The following is a 25,685-nucleotide window of genomic DNA, read 5'->3' as shown; positions in this document are numbered from 1 at the left end:
TTTTGGTGTGGTAGTCTTATGGTTACAGTTGCATGGGTCTTTTCCCCAGGACTATCCCTTACTACTTTGTTATTCTTTGAATGTACATGTATTTTTAGAGTAATAAGGGGGGGGGGGACAAAAAGCCTGAGTCAAGCAAAAAAAAAATCCATTTGCTTTTAGCAATCTACAAACCCATATAAGTGCCTCAAAATAACCGCTGAACTAACTCTGCTAAACTGGCCATCAATCAAGCCCTAAATAAATGAGCATAGGTCTAATTTTGATCCTACCTGTACTGGTGTAAATTTAAACCAACTCTATAGAGGCTACTGATGGGAAAGGAAGATCAGGCTCAGGGGAGATAAAGCAGTGTAAAACCGGTGTGAAATCAGAATGAGGGTTTACAATTATAAAACATACCTCAGAGTATTTGCCTAGATCCTATCTTGTTATCTCTAATTCTGCGTATGTAGATCTTGGAGCGCTTAGGTCTTATAAACTAAATGTGTACTCTGGAATCCTTCTTACTTAAAATTGGTAAGTAGAAGGATGTGCTATCTGTATTTGAAATGATAACTGGAGAGTCTGATTGGATGATGTAATAAAGCCATTTTCTAAAATGACTGACATCACAGATAAAAAAGGCAAATCTGTTCAAATAATCTTTTATTTTAAATAACTAATGTAAGTTTATTCCTGTGTGTTTATTCGAATGATGAAAAATTTATAAACCCCCAGACAGCCTGTGGAATAAATGAATCAGTTATTGTTCCATATACCCACAGCAACAGGATAGTTTAATGGCTAATAATAATAAAAATTAATAACATAATACAATAAAAATCCATATAGGGTTGAATGTTTTAATAGATCAAAAAAAATTCTCCCTCTTAAAAAAGGGAAATATTTTCCCCTTAAGTAGTCACTTGCCAGCAAGAGCAACTTACAGAGACAGAGTCTGTTCTTATAATCATGATTCTCCATCTGACCAAGTGCAGAGCCCAGCCTAGCAGCCCCGGTGCACACGAGACAACGCATGGTAATGGTGACAAAGTAGGGTTAACTGTGTGTTCCTCCCAATTCCAGCAGATCTTACTGGGTCTTATCCAAAGCCCTTTGATGCCAGTGCAGAAATTCCCATTGATGTCACTGGGGTTTGGTTCAGGCCCGTTGATTCTAGCAGCTTCCCCTACTCCTCCTCTGTAGGGAGATAACATCATAGCAGTAACTCCAGTATTTTGTTCACATTAATTCCCTTGGTCTCAGTAGTCCACAGCAGCAGCATCCCCTCGCTGGAAGGATGTTTCCCCTGATGCCCCTCCACTCTAGCTTCATAGGGCCCGACAGAGTTTTGGAGGCAGGGTCAGAGCTGTGTAGAGGCAGATTATGTAATTTTGGGAATTCCACACACCGCCTCATGCTTGCCTACCATATTTCCACAGTGAAATCTGCCAGGCAATTAATATAGCTCAGAGCTGTGTTAACTCTCAGTGAGTCACCTCCACAGATGCTACTTAGCAACCTCAGAGGGGTAGAACTAACTGCAGTCTAGGTCCTATTGACAAGCGATGGACTGAGCCGACGTGGAATGGCTCCTGCATTCACAGGCCTAGAGGATCCCTTCCCCGGGAATCCCCAGCCTCTGTTGGGTTGAGATCAGTGGGACTGCTCACAAATGTCAGGTGAGCAGGATTTAGCCTCATTCCTATTGTTCATCGTTAGTTTCCGGCACATGAGATGCCAGGCAGCTAGCCGTATCTCTAGTAATTGCCTTCAGCTCCGTTCTCTCTTACTGTGGATTTTTCATTTTACCAGAGGTGGGATTTCTCTCCCTTTTTTATTCATTTTACACTTACTTTCCTAAATAACCCTCTCTGTCTTTCAGTGTTTCTTCCCTGTATGCTAATCAGTCTGTCAGTGCCTTCACCTTTCCCGCAGAGCCAGCTTGCTTTTAGCAGCACCCTGTCATCTCTGGCCTGAGTCTTCCTCAGCATTTCTTAGATCTCTCACTCGGGCTCTTCTTTTTGTGCCACCCTCAAAAAGCCTCTTTGCTTGCCTTTTTCTCCATAGTCAATGAGGCATCAGTAAAGGGACAGAGATCAGGTATCTTGAGGAGGTAGAACATCAATAAGAGAGATGGAATGAATGTCTATGAGGAGGAGAAAGGAGAGGGATTCACAGTTGTTTAGCATTCGCTACAGGCATGAAATGTGAGTAAGGTAAATAATGGTCTAAGATAAAAGAAAACATGATGCATAATATCAAGCAGGATTTAAATAAAAATAATTATCGGAGAAAATCTCTCTTGAATCATAGAATACTAGGTATCAATTTAAAAGTGTGTATCTGTTCTCCTTACTTCACGGGGGCTTACTTCATCCTGTTAGGAAGTGGCCTAAAGGTGAGCTGGAGCAGGGGAGAAGAGAAAGGCAGAAGCTCATTTCAAGGGGATCTTACTGAACTAGAGCAGAGGAGGAGGAGGAGGAGTTCTCTGGTAGAAGGCACACAAAGGCAAGCTGATGTCCTGGAGGTACCAACTGAGGTTAGAGGGAAAGAGAAAAGGCCAAGAGAGGTAGGTTGAAGATGTGGAAGTGCTGGCTGAGTACAGCCAGACAAAAAATGTTAATTCTATTTTTGTAGGACAGGTTGGAAATTTCCTCCCCCCTCCATCCCCGAGATTTTTTTTTTTTAATGGAAAGAGAGAATCAAAAAACGTTGTTTTGTTTAATAATGTTTGTTAATTTTTTCAGTTTTTGGAAACCAAACCGCTAACTGAAAACTGAAAAAAAAAAATCCTGGGAAATGTTTGATTTCTGTTTTTTTCATCAGATAACCAGAAAATGTTGAACAAAATGAAAATTTTCTGCACAAGTTTTTGTTTTGGTCAAAAAGCTATTTTTTTGTTGGAAAAATGTTTTGGTGAGAACATTTCAACCAGCTCTGTTCTTGAGGTTGGAGAAAGGAAACCTCCTCAGGTAACAGGGAAGAAGGAAAGGCCTTGAACGACTCCATAATCCAAATGACTCTGGCATTCCAGTCCCAAAACAGACGAAAAGGAGTAACTATATTTACGCTACTTGACATTTGTCACTCAGGTTCAAGCACATAAAGCTAGGTAGATGTTAGCATCATCAAATTTGTTGTTGTCATATATTGCCATTAAATTAGATGAGTGTTAGTCATAATTTATTCAGGGCATCTCCTTGGGTTTGCATTAAAGCATTCAATTTGATGCCTCCCATAGCATTTCTCTGTATTGCTTCTCTTTTATACTAAATTATTGTTAACATATTTGGGTAACAATTTGCTTCAGAGCTTAGCTAGCATGTTATGGAAGAGAAACTAATATAAGAAAGAAAGTACTAGGGTTTGTTCTAAACTATCAAATATGCTGTCCAGTGATCAGTGAAAAAAGGCAATTCTGTAAGTTATTTCAGGCTACATTTTCATAAAACCTCTGAACACAGATCCACAGTATTGTTTAACATACCTGTGTGTCCACAGAACAGTTGCATTTGCCCAGACAAATAGGCCCTTGTGGATGAAAATATACATGTTTGTTTAGAGCGCAACTGCTGTGAAATGGAGGGTCTGATTCTGCAAGGTTCTGAGCCCCCTTGGAATCTGAGAGAGAGAGTGCTGCTCCTTACAGACGACACTCAGCAATGTGCAGGATTGAGCCCCTCATTCGCAGGACCTTAGAGCATGTCTTCCTCTGTGAACTTTTTATTTGTACCGTACAGTATGCTCGGTGGTGATGATACTCAGAACATACTAAATTAATTCTTGGTGCCTTACATGTGTTGTGTACACTCTAAGAGGCCCTTTGAAAATTTGGTCCAGAGTTAATTACACATTTTTAGTCCAGAACCAAACCTCCTGAAATGAAGAGCATCAGACTTTGTGCATACTTTGATTTGGCTCCATAACCAACTTCCTAACATAGGCCCATTTCTCATTTTTAACAAATGAGAAATGGGGGATATCCCAGCTTGCTTATGAATCTGATTGGCAAAATTACAAAGAAACATCTGAGGAGAACAGTGCGTATGGTATTACGCAACATACAATATTCTGTTTAAAGATTTCATAGCATTTTTGTAACTGCAGTGAAGTATCTTCTTTTCCAGTTTCAGCAACACTTACTCAAGGTACATTACCCATATAATTAAGTGTGATTAAATAATAATTGCAGTCTTTTTGCATAGTAATTCCATGGTTGTTTATGCTTTGCAGATAGTACACGGTGTTTATATTGCATTTACCATAGAAAAGCTGGGAATGCTAAAGAAGCTCCTAAGAAACAATTGCCATAAATTTACAAAGCAATTACTCGGTAATATATGCCCTGGGTTAAGTAAGGTACTACATGAATTTCGATCCAGATACAATTGCATTGCACTTTACTCACAAAGAATCATGCTGAGTGAAAAACATATGTATTCAGACATCACAGTATATTATTAAACTGTGCTATCATGTTCTTTTATTTATAAAAATACCCTTTTGTCAGCATGATAAAAGGCACCTTTTCACATAATTCTGAAAACACGCAAAGCATGTATAGAGGCTCTGTTACTTTGATATCTCTCCTTTTGAACAAATACTGGAGATAATTCTGAAAGGAAAGGGGCAGAGGTTTTGTGCTGCAGTTCGGAACAATTTATATAGTTTTACCCTCAATGGAAAAAAGTCATAATTTATTAATTTGGGGCTAAATTTTGGATGACCATGAAAAACCCATTCAAACGGGTCTAGTACTATCATTTTAATGGGCTTAGGGGGGCAACAGAATCCTTCCGGCTACTTAAGCTACAATGCCTTTTTATTAACTCCCTGCCACTCTGAGGTTTTGGAGAGAGTAGCTGTGTAGTCGGAAAAATACAGGCTACCCTTACCCCTGTCTCTCCCACCCGACCCCTAATCTCCTTTTATGATGCCATGGACTGATTCAGTGAAGAATATATTCACGTGCCTAACATGAAGAATTGACTTCAACGGGACTGCTCAAAGTCGGGCATGGGATTAAGTACTTTGCTGAACTGACCAATTGAAAGGGAAGCCATGAAGCTCTGCTTTGTGGCAAATAGGTATTTTAGAGTCTGCCTCTCCGGCTTCTCTGTGGTTTGTACTGCGTGCAGCGCAAGCATGGACACGTCTGTTTCTATCCTGGCTGTTCTTGCACCCTAACATTCCACGACGCCCGCTGCTCTTTCTCTGTTGCTTCCTTGCATCGATCAAGTCTGTTCTGAGCAAAAAACAATGCCATCTTATCATTGATGTCCGATCAAGTGGACAAATCAAAAAGCGCATGCTCGCTATGTCTTAAGTGGTTCAAATCCTGTTAGGTATCGAATGCCTCTCAAGGTGTAGCACATGCCGCGCTGACACAGTGAAATAAAAAATTACTTCCAGGTGCCAGCATCAACAAATTCATTCTTACTGCATTCATTATGGTACTGGAAAACTAGTCTCTTCCCCAAAACTTGCTTATTCCATGCTAGTAAGAGAGAGAATTTTTCAAAGCTGGACTAAGGCTCTGGCAACGTTTTGCATGTCTTCTGGAAGGTACTAAGCAGACCTGAGCAATTACTGGAGATTCCACAAATAGTCATTTTTGCAATTTGAAATGTCAATGAAAAAACCTGTCAAAACCTCAGTGAAAAATGGTGACAATTTTTTTTGGTCTTTTTGCATTTTTAAAAACCAATTCTGGCTAGTGCCTCTGGTGTGTGTAAAAACAACAAGGAGTCTGGTGGCACCTTAAAGACTAACAGATTTATTTGAGCATAAGCTTTCGTGGGTAAAAACCTCACTTCTTCAGATTCATCTGGTGTGTGTGTTTGCCACAGATATTCAAGCAAACAAACTTGCCAGCAGAAATGTTCACGGAAGCAATACTGAAAATATTTTTATTTGCAGTGTTTTCTTGAAGGACCCCCATTACCATAGTATCTGCATGTCTCTAGGTTTTAGCCGTCAGGGGGTTAATATTTTTTTGTCTAAACGCTAGCAATCTACCACAATTTTATTTTAATTTTTAATTGATTTTTCCCCCTCTGTTTTTTGGGAGGTTTTTTTGGACTACTGTGGCAAATGTAGTCAAGTGTATCTCTTCCAGAACAGAATACATGTTAAATATGGGATGCCCTTGTTGGTTAGCACTTCCATCTTTCTGTTTATCATAGTGTTTTGTAGTCCTGCAGAGACTAGTTTGAATCTAAAGCTTAACCTACATTCCCTTAACATCTGCTGCTAACGAGTAAAACCATATGAATTTGCTGATCCAGTTTCAAAGGGAGAAGCATCCTAAGAAAGGGGCTCTGTAACATATTCCAAACACTGGCTGAAGAAAACAGTCAAAAATATAGCCCAGGCTTACAGTGAAAGAAAAAATAAAGCAATAGTCCAGAGGTGCTCAAAGGAAGATGTAAAAAAGTGAGCGGGCACTAGACTGCATGAGCCAAAGAAAATGATTGAAAATGGAAGTGAAAAGGGTGAGAATGTGGGTTGAGAATTCACAACCTTACCTTTTGAAACAATGAAAAAAGAATAATGTGAAAGTTATTACAAATCAGTCTTTAGGAAAGAACAAAAACATTGTGTGAGAAGAAATAACTCAGCCTGGAGCAGCAGAAAACTACTCTGATTTTAAATCAATACGGAAATACACTGGCATATCTCAAGTGGACACTAAAGTGACTGAATGAGTGTGTGCTGGGGCAAACATTTAAAAAGAAAAGCAGGATCACAGATCCATGGTGCGAACTGAAAGAGATAGTATCCCTTTTCTTCCTTTTCAGTTTAAAGGTGAAAGGAAAAACCTTTAGAGGTTGGCACTGATGCTTTGGAGGGATGGTGTCCTTAGTGTCCAAAGGATAGAGCATACCTGTGATGGGGTACTGGAGGTTCAGTGGCTTCCCATAAGGTTAGCTACTGATGGCATTCCCTTTCATTAAAACCGGCATTAGGTTTGAAAATAAAGTACGTCCAGAAATGTGTTGGTGACGTCCCTGTAGCAATGAAGGCACACAAAATGTTCCATGCTCCTAACCCAGAAGTCTAGTTTTTAGCATTAAGAACCATGATAGTGTAGATTACTCAGCTGAAGATGGCTCAGGATGCTTGTTGGCCAAGGGCCCATTCCATAAACAGAATTCAGAAATCCCATTCATGTCATGATTTTTATCTCCCGCTCATCTTGTATATCAGGTAACAAGGAAAGGAAGACTTTCTTTGGATTTGTTGGCACCAGGGATGTGGTAGGAAGGAAATAAAGGTAAATAAATGCAGACACTAATGTAAAGTTTTCTTGACACGATAATTAGACTATACAATATGCACATAAATAGCAAGAAGTGACTGAAATAGGATAATATAATCACACTTGAATTTCATACTCTACACTTAAAGCTTCCAGAAACCTGGCTAATATGAAGCTGTACTGACGCTAGTTCGGGAGTAATTTGCATTATTAGTATTATTTATTTTATTGAATGACTTGACAGTAATACCTAGATATCCTAATCAGGCATCACAGCTCCATTGTGTTAGGCACTGTACATAGACATATAATGGAAAGATTGTTCCTATGCCAAAAAACTTAAGATTTAAGTTTACAGAAGATGGGAAGGAAGAAAATGCTAAATTATAATTCTCTGTCAAGAATGAATGCAGGTTAAAGGACAGCATGGGGAGTCTTATGAAATTATGTATTTTTCAGACTTTGGGATAAAGATCTGATTGTTTAAATGAAATAGGAGAAGAGGAGACAATGACAAAACAGCATAAACAAATTCTGCACTAGAAATTATTACATGGACTGGCTTCTGACAGCAGCCATCTATTGTTTTTTTTAAACACTGAAATTATACGGAGCTACAGATCTGGCATGCCCTTAAGATTGTGTCGTGGCATGAAGCCCTCTTATACAGATGGCTTTGACAGCATTTTCACAATGCTTTTGGCCATGTATTGTTTCCCCATCTGCTTTGAATGGTCACAGGCTTCAGGGGAACACAATTCTTCCTGGGGACTTGCACTGTTTACTTTTCTAGATGTGTCCTTTCTAGAAACATTAGAAAGTATTCCCATTTCACAGTAAACTTGAGCATTCACATTTGACCAACAACGTTGCTGAAGCAGTACAAGACGCTCTATACACTTTACAAGATGCTCTATGCCTAGTTCAAACTGGATTCCTACTTAGAAGGAAGTTACACTGTAAGGTGTACAGGTTTGATGGACCAGGTGGTTGAGAATATCTTTTAATAGATCAACTTCTGTTGCTGAGAGAGAGAAGCTTTTGAGCTACACAGAGCTCTTCTCAAAAGCTTGTCTCTCTCACCAGCAGAGGTTCATCCAATAAAAGATATTCTATCACCCACATTGTCTCTTTAATATCCTGGGACCAACACGTCTACCACAACACTGCAAAGAATTTTGTTGGGAGTCAGTTAGCTCAGGATAATGACACCTTCTTCATCTCCATTTCCAGTGATGGCAAAAGGTCTTTGTGAAGATTTGCTAGATCCTTAAATTAGATACTACTGCAGTCTTTATTTTTTGTAAATCCAAGGATTTCTGTTTAAAAAAACCCCTAACAACACAAAGTGGAGGAACTTCTATCTGGAGGAGGCACTAGGCAATCACCACAAAAGCTGTAGAGTTGGTCAAAAAATAGTAGGCTTTTTTGTGAGAAAAAAATTAAAGATTAATGGGGAACAATCCCTTTTTTCGGGGGTTCAGTGAAAAACTGAAAACCATTTTCAGCAAAAAATATTTTTTCCAGTTTTTGTTGTCATGCCACCCCCCACCCCCAAGATAAACCATTTTAATGAAAAACTTGGTCAAAAGAAGCCAATTTTTTTTCATGTAAAAGAAAAGAAAACAAGTCAACTAGTTTTGTTTTAAAGACCGAGATCTCGATTCTCCATTCCATTACACTGGCTTTATACCAATGTAACTCCATTAACTGCCTTGCTGTAAAATCGGTGTAATAGAGTGGATCCTCAGGTATTCTTTTCAAACTTCATAGAGGCTTTGACTTGGGTTCAGTTTAAGAGATGGCTAAAAGTTGGCCCGCTTCTTATATTCTGTGCAGCCATTCACCCCTCTCTTGTTTTTGTTGCCAGTGGAGCCTTTAGCATATAGAATAGGGTGCAAATCATGTGCAATGTAGAATCACATAAGACAGTCATATAGACTGGACAGAAGAAAAACACATGAAGCCAGATCCTCAGTTGTTGTAAATTAACATAGCTCCATGCTGACTTGCCCGCAATGAGCATCCAGCCCAGGAACTGTATCTCCGTGCAAATGATGTTCCAAAGAGTATATCCGAGCATATCAGTTCTGTCCTTGCCCTTGTCTGGGCAGCTGACAATTCTAGCTGTGTGTGTGGTTTGGCTCTGATGTTCATTTAGACAAATCTGAAGTGCTCAGCATTGCTGGCCAGAGGCGTTATCCTAATTCATGTGGGTTTGTTTGAATGATCCCTTAAAGGTTTATAAAATTTGGGTGTCAATGTTATCACTGCCAAATGAGTTATTTACTGCCAATTTATGTATTACCCCAGCTGCCTGCAGCTTGTAAAGGTCTTTCAGTGTCTTTGGACCAAATTCAGCCCTGACATAAATGGGCACAATTCCCACTGACTTAATTAGGAGTTTGTGCCTGTGTGCACCGACTCTGAATGAGAACAATGCGTGACAGTGTTTTCCAGCGGGCAAGTCATGAGACTGGCTCCTGCTACCCACTATATATGTAACCTTGGGCAAATTATTTCCCCTCTCTTTGTTCCAGTTTCACTAGCTGTAAAGTGAGGACAATGGTACGGGCCTTCCTTTGTAAAGTGTCTTGAGATTTCCACAGGAAGAGCCCCTGAGAAGTGCTAATTATAATTATTAATGAGATTCCATAATTGTGAATCCCTTTTGCTGGATCAGGACTTTAGACTGGTTAGTATAGTTCTCTTCTTTAATACTTAGAACAACACTTTGCTGTTAAATAGCACTTTCATATAGGGATTGCCAAGTACTTTCCGTACAATTAACACTCACCCGGCCCTTGGCAGTCAGGTATGGGTTATACTCATTTTACAGGTGGGGACACTGATGGATGGCTCGGTGGCACCGCTATGAGTAGAAATCAGGGGTGTAATCCTGGATTCATTGAAGTCAATAGCAAAACTCCTACTGAATTCAATGGAGCCATGATTTCACCTTAAAAATCCACTTTTCCCTTCTCTAGCCACGTGATGGCATTCCCTTTAATTCCCATTATGGACATTACCATGATTAAAATGTGGAACGCTTTGTGGAAAGCACATGTATTCCTATCAGGCAATTGTTAACTTTTATGGATAGATTTAACCCATACCTGGACATATTGGTATGATATTTTCTTTTTCCACGATTCTCTTTTTTCTTTTAAAATACTTTTAATATTGCTTTCTCTTTTCTCACAGCTCTCTCCTCCCTCTTCCCACCATTTGGACACCTCTGCAATTCCTCTGATATATGTAGATAAATAAGTATGTGCATGTTTATATATCCTGACATTTGGTTATTGTTCTAATATAATGCCCAGAGGGTCAGGTATAATATACATTTGTATCTAGAGTGTCGTACTGAACGTCAAGTTAATTTACCCTACTAGCTGTAAGTGGTGTAATTCTTTGTCAGGACCCTGTCTGTTTCGATAAAAAATGATAATGCACAGAAAGAGTCCCTCCTGGGCTGAGATGTGTTTCTACCCAAACAACAATTTTTACAGCGAAATTAGTGGAATGTTAACAGTCTCTTCAGCTTGATGGGAAGTCAGTTGGATAAGTTCGTGTGTCTTTGGTGAGGACATTTTTGTACCTCATGAGCCATCACATGTCCTAGACCAATACAATTAGAATGCCTTCTCCTCACAGCAGATGTCAAACTCTAATACTTTTTGCAAGGAGTTATTTTAGGGTCTGCTTGTACAGAATGAAACAAGATGGCATCCCCAGTTCCCAACAGATGGTGGATAAAATGACTAATATTGGAAAAGCTGTTTGAAGAATTTTGTTTGTGTTTCCACTGGGTTGCAGATGTTCTGTGAAACAACCTATGATTTCATTTTAAGTAACAGAACTCAGAGTTTTCATCAAAGTTTTAGAGCTTTGATTTTTTTTAGCCATTCCTCAAAAAATGTCTCTTGTTTCAATGGAAATAATTCCAAATGTAAAGACATATAATTACACCTTAGGCACAGTTGCTTTTAATGGTTCTGCCACTTTCTAACTCAGCCCGTAGGAGGAACAGAGCAAACAGAGTCCTGGAATGTATAAACAGCTAGGTGTACTATTACTTGTGTAACCTCACCTGCCCCCCCAAACACAAGTCAGCTGAAACAGGCCAGTCATGGGTGTTTTATTTCAGTGTAGACATAGCCTGTGTCTCTTGGTTGGCCCTCAGCCTTCCCATTCCAGCTCTCAGGATGCTTGTTGCTTGGGCTTCCTTTCACAGACAGTTCCAGGTTGCAGTCTTCAGCCTGCTGCTCCTGCTCTCACACAGCCTCTGGGGCTATGTCTACAGTGCAGCTGGATGCGAGCCTCCTGGCCCAAGTAGACAGACTTGCTCTAGCAGGGCTTGAGCTAGTGCCCTAAAAATAGCACCATGGACGTTGTGGCTTCAGCACGACTCTGGCCAGCCACCCAAATTCAGACCCAGGGGGTTTGGTGGGTTTAAGAGTCTGAGCCACAGTGTCCACACTGTTATTTTGAGTATGCTCGCTCAAACCCCACTGGAGTAGCATGAGTCTTTCGAATCAAGTTTGGAGGCTTGCTCCCTGCTGCAGTGTAGACACAGCTATGCCGTCTGCTGTACCAGCTTCCCTCTGACCTCAGGATATCGTTTCCTTTTCATCTACTGGATGGATTATGGAGCCCTCTACTGGATGGGCGTTGAACTGGATAACACAGTAAAGAGCCAGTAACTTAATTATAATACAACTTGGGGTGCTGGTCATTTGTGTCATATAACTGCAGAATTCTAACTCAATACAACAATACAATGTGGCAATGAATGTGCTACATTTCAATGTTTAGAATGATTAGGTGGAATTTCAGTGCATTGTGTGTTTTATATTTTCTCTTCTGACCATCCTCTTCTCTCCTCACATTTTCCTTTTGTTGTTTCCTTTATCCTTTGTCAGAAACTCACACTGGAAAAATAGGTTAAATTTTCTAAGGACTGTAAGTGCAATGTTAAAAAATACCCAATTTATGCCCATGGCCAATTTATTAGGTTATGAAATGGGATTTCACAGATGAAGAAGAAATCAGGACTCTACAATACATTTCCGTTTTGCCTAAGGGCGTGTGAGATTAGAGATATGGATGGTTGATTTACTTAGGGTGCCATTTTTAATACATTTTTATGGGATTCATGCATGTGTATTGATTGGGAAAGAGGATAAAAGATTCAAGGGGAAAGGAGGACATAGGTATCTATCTGCTCCATAAGCAATTACCAAAGGGAAATTCACAGTTCCTGTGGTAAATTCATCCAAAATATGTGCAGACATTGTCATTATGATGGATTTCTAGCTATCTGATTGTAGTAAGAAGCTATAGCTTTTAAAGCTGCTGTGTAAGCTGGAAGAGCATGTTAACCTCTAGTATATTATTGAATATAACTGGTATGTGGGGGAAAATACCTGTGAAATGTTGCCCTGAATAATGGGTATGTTGTTCTATGGTGGCTGTGGCACTTACCAGAAGTGTGTCAGTTAATGGTTAAAGATTTAACTTCTCTCTTTTAGAGAACTGGGTTCAAGTAAATGTACTGTCAGCTGTTAAATAACTACCGACTCCTCTCTTCTTTCCCCAGTATGCATGCGTCATTATCATTAGCTCACTAACATTAAACTGGATCTTGACACTATCTACCTTACCTTGTCACCTGCAGCTTTGAGTATTACATAATGTTTCTTCTCGGCTTTCCTTTGGTGTTGCTCCGGAAGCCATGTAAGATGAACACGATTGCTGACCTGAGCCACAATGCACCAAAGCATTTAAGCATATGATTACCTTATTAGTGACTACTCCCATTGTAGTCATTAGGAATATCTCAATGCTTAAAGTTTAAATGTCTGCTTAAGTGCTTTGCTGCATCAGGGCCTAGCTCCTGACCACAGGTGCCTGACAATCCCACAAAATATATATTTCCACGACTAGCAGTCGTTGCTGGTAAACTGTCTTTCTGTAGTCACTGTATTTCAAGAAGAACTAGTGGGAAAATCAAAAACCATGATTTAGAAATGGACCACTTTTTAAAAAAAAGTTTGCAACTTTATTGATTATTTTTTATTGAAAATATTTTTCAAATCATTCATAAAAATTGTCATGTACAGATATCCTGGTTTTCAGTAAACAAAAAAATTTCAATAGCCATGTTGATTTTTTCAAGATGGTTTGATTTTTTTTTAATTGGAAAAAATCACTTTTTTCATGGAATTTTGATAATGTTAACCATTTTTTTCAGAATTCACCTCACCCACTAGAAAAAACTGTTATTCCAGCTTGGGGGAGGCGGGGGGTATTACCAGCTCTAATTTGGAGGCTGTCGACTCTCTGGATTGAGGTCCTTTCAGAAGCATTTTCTGCCTTTATCTTGCAAAGGCAACTGGGATCAGCTGGTCTATCATTGCTTTGTATTCTATTGTTCATTCTGTACTGGGTCAAGGAAAGAATTTTTTCAGTGAGTACAGGGTGGGGTGGGGGGCTCATCTGTGAAATTACCTCCCAGCTCAGAACCTTCCTGTGGATGTGTTCAGAAACCATTGTCACTTCTTCCTGTTTGGTATATTTAATCACTACCATTTTGCTTCTCATGTTTGCACATGTGGAGGTGGTAACTGATGATGTGGGGATTTGTAGATTGGCATTTCAGACCAGCTTGATTGTTAGTGCTTTTTTTTTTTTTTTAAATGTAGCATCTCTGGGTGCCTCTCTGGTGGTGGCAACTTAACTCACATTAATTCTTTTTCAATTAATCCACCCATGCGGCAGGCTTATCTCTCAGTATGCAGTAGTCCTGTGTTATGGTTAGCGATTTTGTGTACACTTAATGGAAAGCTGAGTACTTCCCTGAGTCTGCAAGAGCTGGGACATGGATAGCTTATTCAGCCAATATTTGGCAATTTCAGAAAATATTTTGGGGATAGTTTACAGAAAGCACTTAGCTACAGTTATGCTAAGCAGTTTACAGTCTTGGCCTGCTTTCCTGATGAAAATTAATTTAGGGCTACGAGATGTAAGGGCAAACCATGCTAATCTGTTCCAGTTGTTTACAGCACACTGAACACTACATCGTGCTTACTAATGATTGCATTTTTAGATCTGGACAGACTTTCTCCAGAGTACATTACTAAATGTGTGGGTTCACACAAAGTATCATTTAATGTTGTGGCAAAGACTTACTTTGCGCGTTCAAATTCATGCAGGGTTAAGTTCAAATATATGTGTGAAACAGGGTAGAAGGCTGTACTAGGAACATAAAGCTGTATCCCAAGCTTCTTGCTTCCTACCAGGTTTTGAGCATCCTCAACTCCCACTCATGTTCAGTGTCACTCTGGCACCTGTTTGTTACAGTTCTTTTGTTTTTTTTGTAATGCCTCCATCACAGACTTAACTGAAAATGCAATGTCTCTCCTCCCACATTTACTCCAGATTCCTTTTCTTCCTCATCCCATCGTTGGCCTTTAAAATACATTTCAGGGTTGATTTTGGCTTGAGCTTTTATAGGTCTGACTCTCCCCATGGAGCAGATCCCAGGCTAGATACACCCCCTCTACCACCGGGAGGTACATACTCTACCTAATCAATCATATTTTAAGGCAGCTGACACCTTGATATCCATTATACTTCCCTAGACTAAAAAGGCTCCCTGGGTCCAGGTTTTGGAGGAAGCAGGTGGGGTTTTAATTGTTGTTCCTCACTGAGATTCCCTGCTGTGGTCTCCCTAGGCACCCACAACCCCTTCACTTCACCCTTGCATGCATGTGGCCCATCCCTCTGAGAGTTTGATGCAACTATTCCTGTTCTTGGCACACTTCTAACACCAACTTCTACTGAGGGATTCCTCTGGCAGAGACCTAGAGTAAATTTAGCTCTTGCAACAGCGGTCACATTTAAAACCACCCTGATTTTGCTTTGGATAACCTCAGTATCGGTGGAAGGACCATCTTTCCTATACTTGCTGTAGGCCATATATTTACTACAGGGAATACACAGATGACTGCAAATAGAGAGGTCAAACTATTTAGTTATCTGAGGAGACCATCAAGTTTTCAAAGGCGAGGTGTTTGGAATAGTATTTATAACTTTTTCAGTGATGCATCTTAAAGTAGCTCTGAGCCCATTGCTATATAGCACCCTCAGTGGCAGGTCCTAAGCTATGTAGCATTCTTAATATATATATATTTTTTATGATGGAGCTAGAGCTACAGTAAAGTAAGGTCTTTAGTACATGGATTGTCTTTTGTTCTACGTTTGTACAGCACCTAACACAAAGGGGTTCTAGGCACTAGGGTAACAAAATAATAAAGTGTAAAGAAAACCCCCCTAGTCCAGCCTGGTCCAAAGAAAGATAACAGGTTCATTGATCCCTTTTGGGTAATACCACAAAATAATTATCTTATGGTTATGCTGTACAGCCGGATGCTGTGATGTGCATGGGTACCTTAAACTGCAACTTACAATATCCGTTAACCTCATACAATATCAATTAATCTCTCTCTTTTATGTTCTTTGAAAGAAACCTGTATAAGAGCAGGTTTCCCTGGAAAGTAAAAACAGCCAACACAAAGCAACTGGCCCCCTGAGACATTCAAATCTGTTTACCATCAGAGAAGCAGTGTAACGGATCTGATGCAGCGTTTGTAAGTTTATTTGGTTTTAACATTTAGCCGGGAGCTCAGAGAAGGCTATGCCTGCCTTCAGCTGAAAGGCCCTCTGGAGTGCAGACCCAAAGCAAAGTCGCCAACTGTTTGAGTTTCTCAGAATCGTTCTCGATTCAATAATCTTAAAAATTAGGTCACTCTTCACCACTATCTAAGATCACCTTTTAGTATTTAGAAGTATGCTTTTGAATCCCAATAGCCAACATAGCTGGAAATGTGGGGCCAAGTTAGAGGTGGCATTCTTCCAGATCCTGGGAGCTGAAGAGAGTGTCTGAAAAACGGTAAGGTGCTTGAAGAAGCAAGGGAAAAGATTCATTTGCTCAGCACGTGTCTGCGTTTGTACGCAACATAGAAATGATCATCCTGATGCTTACTGAAGTTGGTAGGATTTAGTTTCAGCCACGGTTTTCAGGTGAGGTTGCTTAGGGAGGAATATAACAAGGTAAATTAAAGGTAGATACAATGTAGTTTATTAACTTGAACTAAACATTGTGAGTGGGCCCTTGCTGCATCAAAGGTATTTTTTGACAGTTAATTAGAATTATTTTTTTAATGTCTAACAGAACAATAGGCATAATACCACATCATCTATTTAACAGAACTTGTTATAGCCCTCCCTAAGCAACCTCAGCTGACAAGCTTAGCTAAGAATAACCTCTACTAACTTCAGTAAGCCAGCAGATGAGCATTCGTACTTGGGATGCAATGGGAACTGAGGGCTCTGAGACAGGAAATTTCCAGCAGCAGATTGCAGGGTTGAGATAGCATCAGATAGCATCATTGTACGGTTTAGCATCAGAGGATTAATATTTTCTCTGAGGATTTTTTTTTCTGCTGCACTGAATTTGCTAGACCAGGTCATCAAGACCAGTAGCCCAATGCCCCTGGTGGTCCACACTTCATGCATCAGAGGAAATCATATCAATGCACTTCAGCTGAAATTCACCCCCCATGCATAAAACCCCACAGTCCTTCAGAACAAATTTAGGATATGACTACACAGCAGCTGGTAGTGTGCGTCCCACCCAGGTAGACAGGCATGCCCTAGCTCTGCTCCACATACTGTGCTAAAAATGGTGTAGCCACCTGGACCTCCACCCACCTGGACCTTCGCGGTATGTACCTGGGCAGCTAACTCAAGCAACTCCCATGATACCCCTGCAACACTGCTATTTTTAGCTCAAGCAGAGCTAGCGTGTCTGTCGACCAGTGGAAGCACGCTCCAAGCTGCAGTGTAGACACATCCCGTGTCACTAGCAAATGTCACTGACTCACTGTCTACTTCCTTCTCCAAATCATTAATAAGCATATTAATGAACATTGCTCCCAATGTGACTCCTGGGTCATCCCGCTATTAACTCCTCTCCACTGTGCAGAGCAGCTGTTCATTATAAATGTTTAATTCTTATCACTGAACCATTTTTTAATTCACAACAAGATTGTGCCCCCTAATCCTGGGTTATTTATTTTCCTTAATCTTTTATGAACAACATAATCAAAGGGTTTTAGAAATCCAAGTACATTAAGTCTGCAGGGTCACCTTTGGAAAAGTTAAAACACAGTAGTTAAAGAACTTCAACAGGTTAGTTAGGCATAATTTTCCCTGTCAAAAGATATGCTATTTTGATCTTTCATGTTACACTCTAGCCAAATGTTGTTCTACTATCCTTAATTAGGTTCTCAATTAGCTTACCTGACACTAAGGCGAAGTTCACAATTACTTATTCCCAAGTTCTCCAGTGGTGCCTTTAATAAATTATAATAATAATTAATAAGGTAGCAGTCACCATGTTATCTTAGGTTTCAGAGTAGCAGCCGTGTTAGTCTGTATTCACAAAAAGAAAAGGAGGACTTGTGGCACCTTAGAGACTAACAAATTTATCTGAGCATAAGCTTTCGTGAGCGACAGCTCACTTCATCGGATGCATTCAGTGGAAAATACAGTGGGGAGATTTATATACACAGAGAACATGAAACAATGGGTGTTACCATACACACTGTAACAAGAGTGATCAGGTAAGATGAGCTATTACCAGCAGGAGAGCGGGGGGGGGAACCTTTTGTAGTGATAATCAAGGTGGGCCATTTCCAGCAGTTGACAAGAACGTCTGAGGAACAGTGGGAAGTTGAGAGGGGGAATAAACATGGGGAAATAGTTTTACTTTGTGTAATGACCCATCCACTCCCAGTCTCTATTCAAGCCTAAGTTAATTGTATTCAGTTTGCAAATTAATTCCAATTCAGCAGTCTCTCGTTGGAGTCTGTTTCTGAAGTTTTTTTGTTGAAGAATTGCCACTTTTAGGTCTGTAATCGAGTGACCAGAGAGATTGAAGTGTTCTCCAACTGGTTTTTGAATGTTATAACATGTTATCTTAGTTAACAGTTGTTATTTTAAAGGTAACAGGGTTAGATCCACAGCCGTTTGAAGTCAATGGAAAGAATCCCACTCACGTCAATGGGCTTCTTGACCAAACTTGTCATAAAGCTTATCCCTTGTGTTTTAGACTGTGTCCTTCAAAATGTTCTGACCAATTTACCAGGACAGCGTGGCATTAGGCCTTGATTTGCTCCGACTGAAGTCAAAATTCCTAATTAGAGTGGTGTGAATAATGGAGTTTTCAATTCACTGGTGATTCTGAAAAACTGAGGATATTTTTTTTTTCCAAATTTTCAGCAAATAAAAAACTTGCAGAATATTTAGTGTCTGGCTGAGCAAAATGTTTTGGTTAAGCAAAATGTTTAGTTTGACCAAGACAAAACATTTCATTTCTGTTGAGTGTTTTCGGGTTTTTTTACATTTTTAGTTTAATAAATATGAGGAAAATTCGAAATGAAAAGGCGACTTGAACTAAAAAAATCAAAACATTTCAATTGAAAAACGTCAAAACAAAAAGTTTCGACTTTTAGAATTTTTTTTTCTACATGAGCAAATTGGTGAAACTGACACAAATTTGCAAAGTGTTCTGGTGGTACCGAATCTGCATTTTTCACCACAAAAAGTTTTGTTCCAAAACCCAAGCTTTTATTATGACTTCAGTGGTGCAGGAATGCTACTCCACTTAATACAACAAAGCACTTAAGCATGAGAATAGTTTCACTGACTTGAACTACTCTGGTCCTTAGAACCAGTCAATGGGAATACTTGTGCTTAAAATTATATCTGAGCTTTAAATACTTTTGTGCATTAAATTCCTTAAGTGGCTCCATAACTTCCTCCTCTGATTTCATATAAAATGTACCCTCAGAATCAGAAGTCTGTCAGGAAAAAATAATGCAACAATAATTTATTTCACCATTCTATTTTAAGACATTTCTGATTTCTTTGCGGTCTGATCCAAAGCCAATTGAAACAAATATAAAGACTGCCTTTGACTTGAATGTGCTTTGGATAAGGTCCTCCTTGTCTAAACGGTATACAGTCCTGTTTTTTTCCTGATGGGTTTAATTTTTTTAAATGTCCGTATTGTGACATTATTGGCCACCTGTTCCTCATATGGGTCCTGATCCAAACCCCATGGAAGTGAGTGGAAAGATGCATGTTGGCTTCAATAGAGTTTGGATCAAGGCCCTGGGGGTGTGTTCTATTTATTACTCTAAGTTGCATGTCACCAAATGCGTTTTTTGTTCCATTCTATCTCTGTGTAATTTTTACACAAAGGGAAGATTTCCTTTTTTCAGTTGTAATAGACTCATGCGGTTGTTGTTATTAATAATTATTTGTATTACAGTAGCACTGGGAGCCCTTGTCATAAACCAGGACCCTACTGTGCTAGGTGTTGTCCAAACACATCTTCTCCGTCTAACTATGTGCTGCTTACTCTCCCTTTGCTAATACATCCAAACCATGTGCTTTTCTAATACATTATTCGTAGACAGCCCTCAGGCCGTTGTTTAGTGGCTGCAAAACTTTTAAAATTTTGCCCTTCACCCCACTGTTAGGGTTCACCTCAGTTTTAAAATCTTCCCTTTTGTAGTTCACCACCATTGTGTTTCTAAGGGATTCTTCTTCTCTTAGGTCATTAAATCTAACTCTGCAGTGATCGCTGTTATACAACGCAAAAAGAAAAGGAGTACAGACTAACACGGCTGCTACTCTGAAACCTGTTATACAACGGAGTTCGCATTCTCCCCTTTTGTATTAACTCCTGTGTCGTATTTAAAACTAAACCCTCAATGCTGACATGCTAGGCCTCACCTGAAGACCGTTAGAGTCAATGAGAATCTGTTAGCTTCAGTGGGCTTTACTCCTGGTAGTTTTGGACTATGTTTTTACAGGAACTCCAGGAGGGAGAAAAACAAACAAACAAACAAACAAAAAACCACCTTTGGCAAATTCATCCCAAATTTCTGTCAACATTTTGTTGCCCGAATTTTAACAAGGGACTATGGACAGCTCTAGCACAGCACTGGCAATCTCATTGCTCTCTTATGGATACAGTGCAGTGTATTCTGGAAAAAAACAAGTCCTTAGTTGTAATAGTTAGGGACTGGGATGAGCTGGGTTTGAAACAACCTGTGCTTTGAGGGTGTGAGGATTTGGGCTCATCCCATCAGAGAGACAGGGAACAGCTGTGCACTCTAAATTGTCCTTTCCATTCCTCCCCCACAATAAAAATATTCACTTCTGAGAGGTTATTTGTGCCCACAACTTGTATCAATAAATGACTGCTCTAAACCATGGGCCCAATTCTCTGTTCCCTGCACTAGTGCATATCTGAGTAACTCCACTGCTCATTCAGAGGCTCTAGAGGAGGTTGAATTTGCTGTGCTGAATGGAGTTACCACTTGGCAAGAGGAAGCCCAGGCACGATGCCTTGATGTGCCCATTAAGCTGGATCATACTAGTGTAGCTCAGACTTATCCATTGTAACACCCCCCTCCACCCTCCAATGAGATTCACATCCAATGCTTTCACTATTACTGGCTCTTCATTATAACTCTGAAGCTGACTTGGTTCTGAACAGCAAGGTCTTAAATTTCTTTTTAAATGACTAATATATAATAGGTTAGCAACAGACGCCGAGGTGTTTGGGGGAAGCTTAACATGCTGTTTTAACATTTTAATTCAAGTACAGGCATTTGGCAGTTACTGCTACTTAGCTGTAGTGGACTTATGGGCTCAAAACTGAGCTGAGTAAATTTTCTTCCAATTTAATTTACTTCTCTGGCAAAAAGTGTTTTATGTGAACAATGATCACATTAAAGTAAAAGGCATTTCACAATGTCCACTTAGGTCTTAGCTGATTTATGGCTAAGACTTAATTTGATTGTGGCTGCACAAAACAAAATTTCTTTCTCGTAATCAGACTGCACAAAGAAATAAACAATAGGTTCAAATTCAGCACGTACTCATGGAAGCTCCTTTGCTGGAGGTTTTCAACAGGTGGCTGGAGAGCCATCTGACTTGGGTGGTTTAGATACAACAAATCCTGCATCTTGGCAGGTGTTTAGACTAGATGACCCTTGCGGTCCCTTCTAACCCTGTGATTGTAGGATTCTAACTTTTCATTGGCTTCCCAGGTTAAAAATATATATATAAATAAAGGAAAGCGGTAACTTCTCAGGAGACATCTGTGTGAAATGAAGATACCAAGAGATCTGAGAAATGAAGCTAAAATAGAATGAGAAGTAGCTCGGGCATAATGGGGGGCGGGAGGGGGAAAGAAATCAATAAAAATAAAAAACTGAGATGTGAGTGACACAAACTGCAGGGAAAACATGACTATTTATGCAGGCTCAATTATGGGATTGCTTAAGTGGTTTTTCTACAGCTTGGGTTCTTGGCTTGGGGAAATCACAGCCACCCTATTGCTAAATGGATTGGAGATCACAGGTAGATGGTTTAATCACTGAAAACCAGAAGTAGATGGGAGGAGGTCCTGGAATGGAAGTGGTTGAGAGCCACTGCTCTACTGGATGTCCCAACTGTTTGTCCGTCTGCCTTGAGCAAAGCTAATCAGCTGCATTGTCATGCCTGGCGTCATTAAGAACAATTTCTGGTTTTCAGTGGTTAAACCAGTACATTGTTTCCTTTTTAACCTTTTTGCAGACACAAGACCCAATCCTCCAAGATGCTGAGCACCTCTTGTATGTTGCTGATTGTCCTGAGCTTCACTAATGAGAGTTTAATGCGCTCAGTGTCCTAAAACATTGGGCCCTTAAAACAACAAATGAATGGTAAAAACAACAAAAAGGCAACACTTTGATTTGGGAAACTAGCTCAGGGAAAAGAAGTAGAGGAGAAACTGGCTAGATGCCCAGAATATTTCAATATGTTGCAAAAGAAAGGAATTGTTGATTAGGCTCCTCATCTGTTAAATTGAAGATTTAATCCAGCATGCACTGCTAAGTGCTGGAGAGAGCAAGGAGAGGTGGTGGGAGCCTGCCTATATGCTTGTTAGAAATGTCTGGCAGATAGTAGATTTCAGAGTAGCAGCCGTGTTAGTCTGTATTCGCAAAAAGAAAAGGAGTACTTGTGACATCTTAGAGACTAACCAAATTTATTTGAGCATAAGCTTTCGTGAGCTACAGCTCACTTCATCGGATGCCATCGGATGCCAGTCTCTAAGGTGGCAAATAGTAGGGTCTGGAATCAAGTAATTGATGCTCTTCATAAGATTATGGGGAGATGGAATCATTTTTAACCTTAAGGTCTTGCTGCTGGGCTGGTAGTGTAAGGTCAGTTGTGTCAAGATAAACAGGAGACTAGCCTTTAAGAATGCTACATGCACACCCACTATACTATTGTGTTATACTGCAATGTACTTTGGTACTTGAAAAATGGATGAATCAGTTTAAGAAAACTAGTATTAGAGAAACTGACACATGAGATCAATGCAAACTGGGATTTTACCTTCAAATCTTTTGGAGGAGAATGAACATGGTTCTTGTGGTTCTTAGGGTATGTGTACACTGCAGTTAGACACCTGCAGCTGGTCCGTAACTGTTGACTCTGGCTCACAGGGCTGTTTAATTGTGGTGTAGATGTTCTGGCCTAAGTTCTGGGACCCTCGCATCTCGCAGAGTCCTAGAGACCAGGCTTCAGCCTAAGCCCAAACATTTACACTGAAAACAGCTCGTTAGCCCAAGCCCGGTAAGCCTGAGTCATCTGGCATGGGCCAGCCACAGGATTTTAATTGCAATATAGACATATCCTTAGAAATGGATGAACTCTTGAGAAAATAAGCAATGAGATAAGCAGGGAAAAAATAAAATCTGGGGGTGTAAATGGTTTCTTGCAGAATACATTTTTATTTTCCTTTGCATTTTCTAAACAATGATTTCAATAAAAGATAGTTTAAAAATAGCCTTTCTACTTGGCAGTGTCACGGGGACAAAAGAAGGGCAGCAGCCATCAGTGGAAAAACAGAGATCTCCTGGGAAGACAGTGATTGAGGGGATCTAAAAACTACCAATGGGTAGAACTGGATGAATAGTGGGGGACATTATTTGTGAAGAGTTTCATGAATTGGCACAGAATTTTCTTCTGTGAAAACCAAATAATGTGAAATTCACTGTGTGACTAAACAGAGTCCATTTCAGGTGGAGATAGAAGTAGTAGGCACCTGGGCACTGAACTTCAGGTCCAGCCAAAATGCAAGACTCATGTTTGAGGAAAGGCAAAGAAGACTTCTGTGTATGTTACCGTTGTGCATCCTGATCATTGGACTTGCCATGTGGCCAGTTAAGCCCTTCGCATAAGGTGGAGACACAGTGCTTAACAATAGCTCCATAAGTGTTCAGGCAAAGCCTGACTCTAGAGACTCAGAAGAAAAAAAGTGTAAAATGTCCTACAAATCCCCTATTCTTGCAAGCTTAGGCCATCCTAACTTCTCAAAGTGCTCCTATTCTTCCCCTGAGAGAATCCAAGGCCCTGTGACTTGCCCTTCCTCTCTTTGTTAGTTGTACTCATTTGATCAGAGATCAGAAAATTACCACATCACATTTGGCTACGGTGACCAATCGCCCAGTGGTGATAGTGAATGAAAAATCAAACCGTTCTCAAACACATGGGCTGAAATGTATCAGCAAACAATTAATTAGGTGAGTGGGTTAAATTAATCAAATAAACTATTTGTTAGGAATGGCTCACCCAGCACTGCGAATGGGAAATTGGAAAAACAGGAGAATAGCAGCAAGCTCCCATAGAAAACAAGAGAGAAGGTAGCAATTTAGCATAACATTTAAGGTAATAGTGGAAAAGGTACCTGCAGTTCGCATCTTTGTGTCTGACAGGTCAGGCTGTTCATGAGGAACTCTTTGCTTCAAAGTAACCATGGGTAGATCACATGGGTTAGAAGGTGCTGCTCAAGTCTCTCCCCATCCCACCATTTACTGTGCCAGTTTTTAAGATGCTCTTGGAAATTGAATACATGATTACTTATCTATTAAAGTAATATTTTAAACTTTTGGTAAAACAAGACAAGAGTGAAAATTGTAAATGAGACAGAGGCATAAGAGAAGTCTTAAAATGACAATGTGAGAAGTGTGTTACCAGAGATAAAATGAGAAATTGAAGAAAAGGAAACCTTCTCATTCTTGAAACAGCTCGGTGTTAATACAGGTAGCAGGAGAGCTGGTCTGATATATTCATTTTTGTTCTACAACAGGCTGCTAAGGAAAATAATTCTGCTCTTCCATGTGAGCAAAAAAATTTAGATGTGAATCTGAACTCTCTCAATCTGTTTCTGTATTTCTGGTCCTTTTCAAACAACACCACAAAGATGAGAAAAGGGCTGAATAAGACACAGGAGACAATAATATAATAAATCTACATTTTTGGCATTTAAAGTAGATTAATTAAAAATCTGCTGTATATGAATAACATTTCACAAAGGACTTTGTGCTATGATGTTTGACCTTGTCTGTCTTTGTTCGTTTAGAAAGTAACACACAAGGGGTTGAGAGATGAGTGAAATGCTGCTGTGGTATTGTATCTGCTGCCTGCAAGTTCATCACTAATGGCTTGATACATTAGGACCCAATCCCACTGAACTGGGCTCGTGGGTGAAATTCTAGAAAATGAAAAGTTATGCTGTCAGCCCTCCAGGTACAGGAAGATCAGAATCTTAAAGCTCAACTTGCAGCAACTTAACTAGAACTGCTCTTCCTCTTCTTCCCACCTCCAGCTGCATTAAAAAGTTCCCATGTTGCTTAGGTTTGGGGGAAAGGAGTCCAGGAGAGCTGGCTGTATTTTAAAGAAGCCTTATTGAGGGTGCAGGAACAAACCATCCCGATGTGCAGAAAGAATAGCAAATATGGCAGGCAACCAGCTTGGCATAACAGAGAAATCTCTGGTGAGTTTAAACACAAAAAGGAAGCTTACAAGAAGTGGAAACTTGGACAGATGACTAGGGAGGAGTATTCAAATATTTCTCATGTAATCAGGGATGTGATCAGGAAAACCAAAGCACAATTGGAGTTGCAGCTAGCAGGGGATGTGAAGGGTAACAAGAAGGGTTTCTATAGGTATGTTAGCAACAAGAAAAAGGTCAGGGAAAGTGTGGGAACCTTACAGATGATGTGGAAAAAGCTGAAGTACTCAATGCTTTTTTTGCCTTGGTCTTCACAGACAAGGTCAGCTCCCAAACTACTGCACTAGGCAGCACAGTCTGGGGAGGAGGTGAGCAGCCCTCAGTGGTGAAAGAACAAGATAGGGACTATTTTAAAAAGCTGGACATGCACAAGTCCATGGGGCCAGATGCAATGCATCTGAGGGTGCTGAGGGAGTTGGCTGATATGATTGCAGAGCCATTGGCCATTAT

The 25,685-nt window shown here is 40.0% G+C and overlaps 1 protein-coding gene across 1 annotated transcript in view; it reads left to right on the top strand.

Moving 5' to 3' along the window:
- The first annotated feature begins 1,542 nt into the window (after positions 1-1,542).
- LOC141993632 (uncharacterized) overlaps positions 1,543-25,685 on the top strand; it is a 649,213-nt gene continuing 625,070 nt past the window's right edge. Inside the window, exon 1 of the mRNA XM_074963181.1 lies at positions 1,543-1,664. The gene's annotated coding sequence lies outside the window, so the exon portion shown is untranslated. The remainder of the gene's footprint in view (positions 1,665-25,685) is intronic.

The sequence above is a fragment of the Natator depressus genome, chromosome 9 (assembly GCF_965152275.1).
Source record: "Natator depressus isolate rNatDep1 chromosome 9, rNatDep2.hap1, whole genome shotgun sequence".
NCBI classification, from domain to species: Eukaryota; Metazoa; Chordata; order Testudines; family Cheloniidae; genus Natator; species Natator depressus.
Note: the sequence above shows the minus strand (reverse complement) of the source record. Positions and strands in the feature narration are given on the sequence as shown.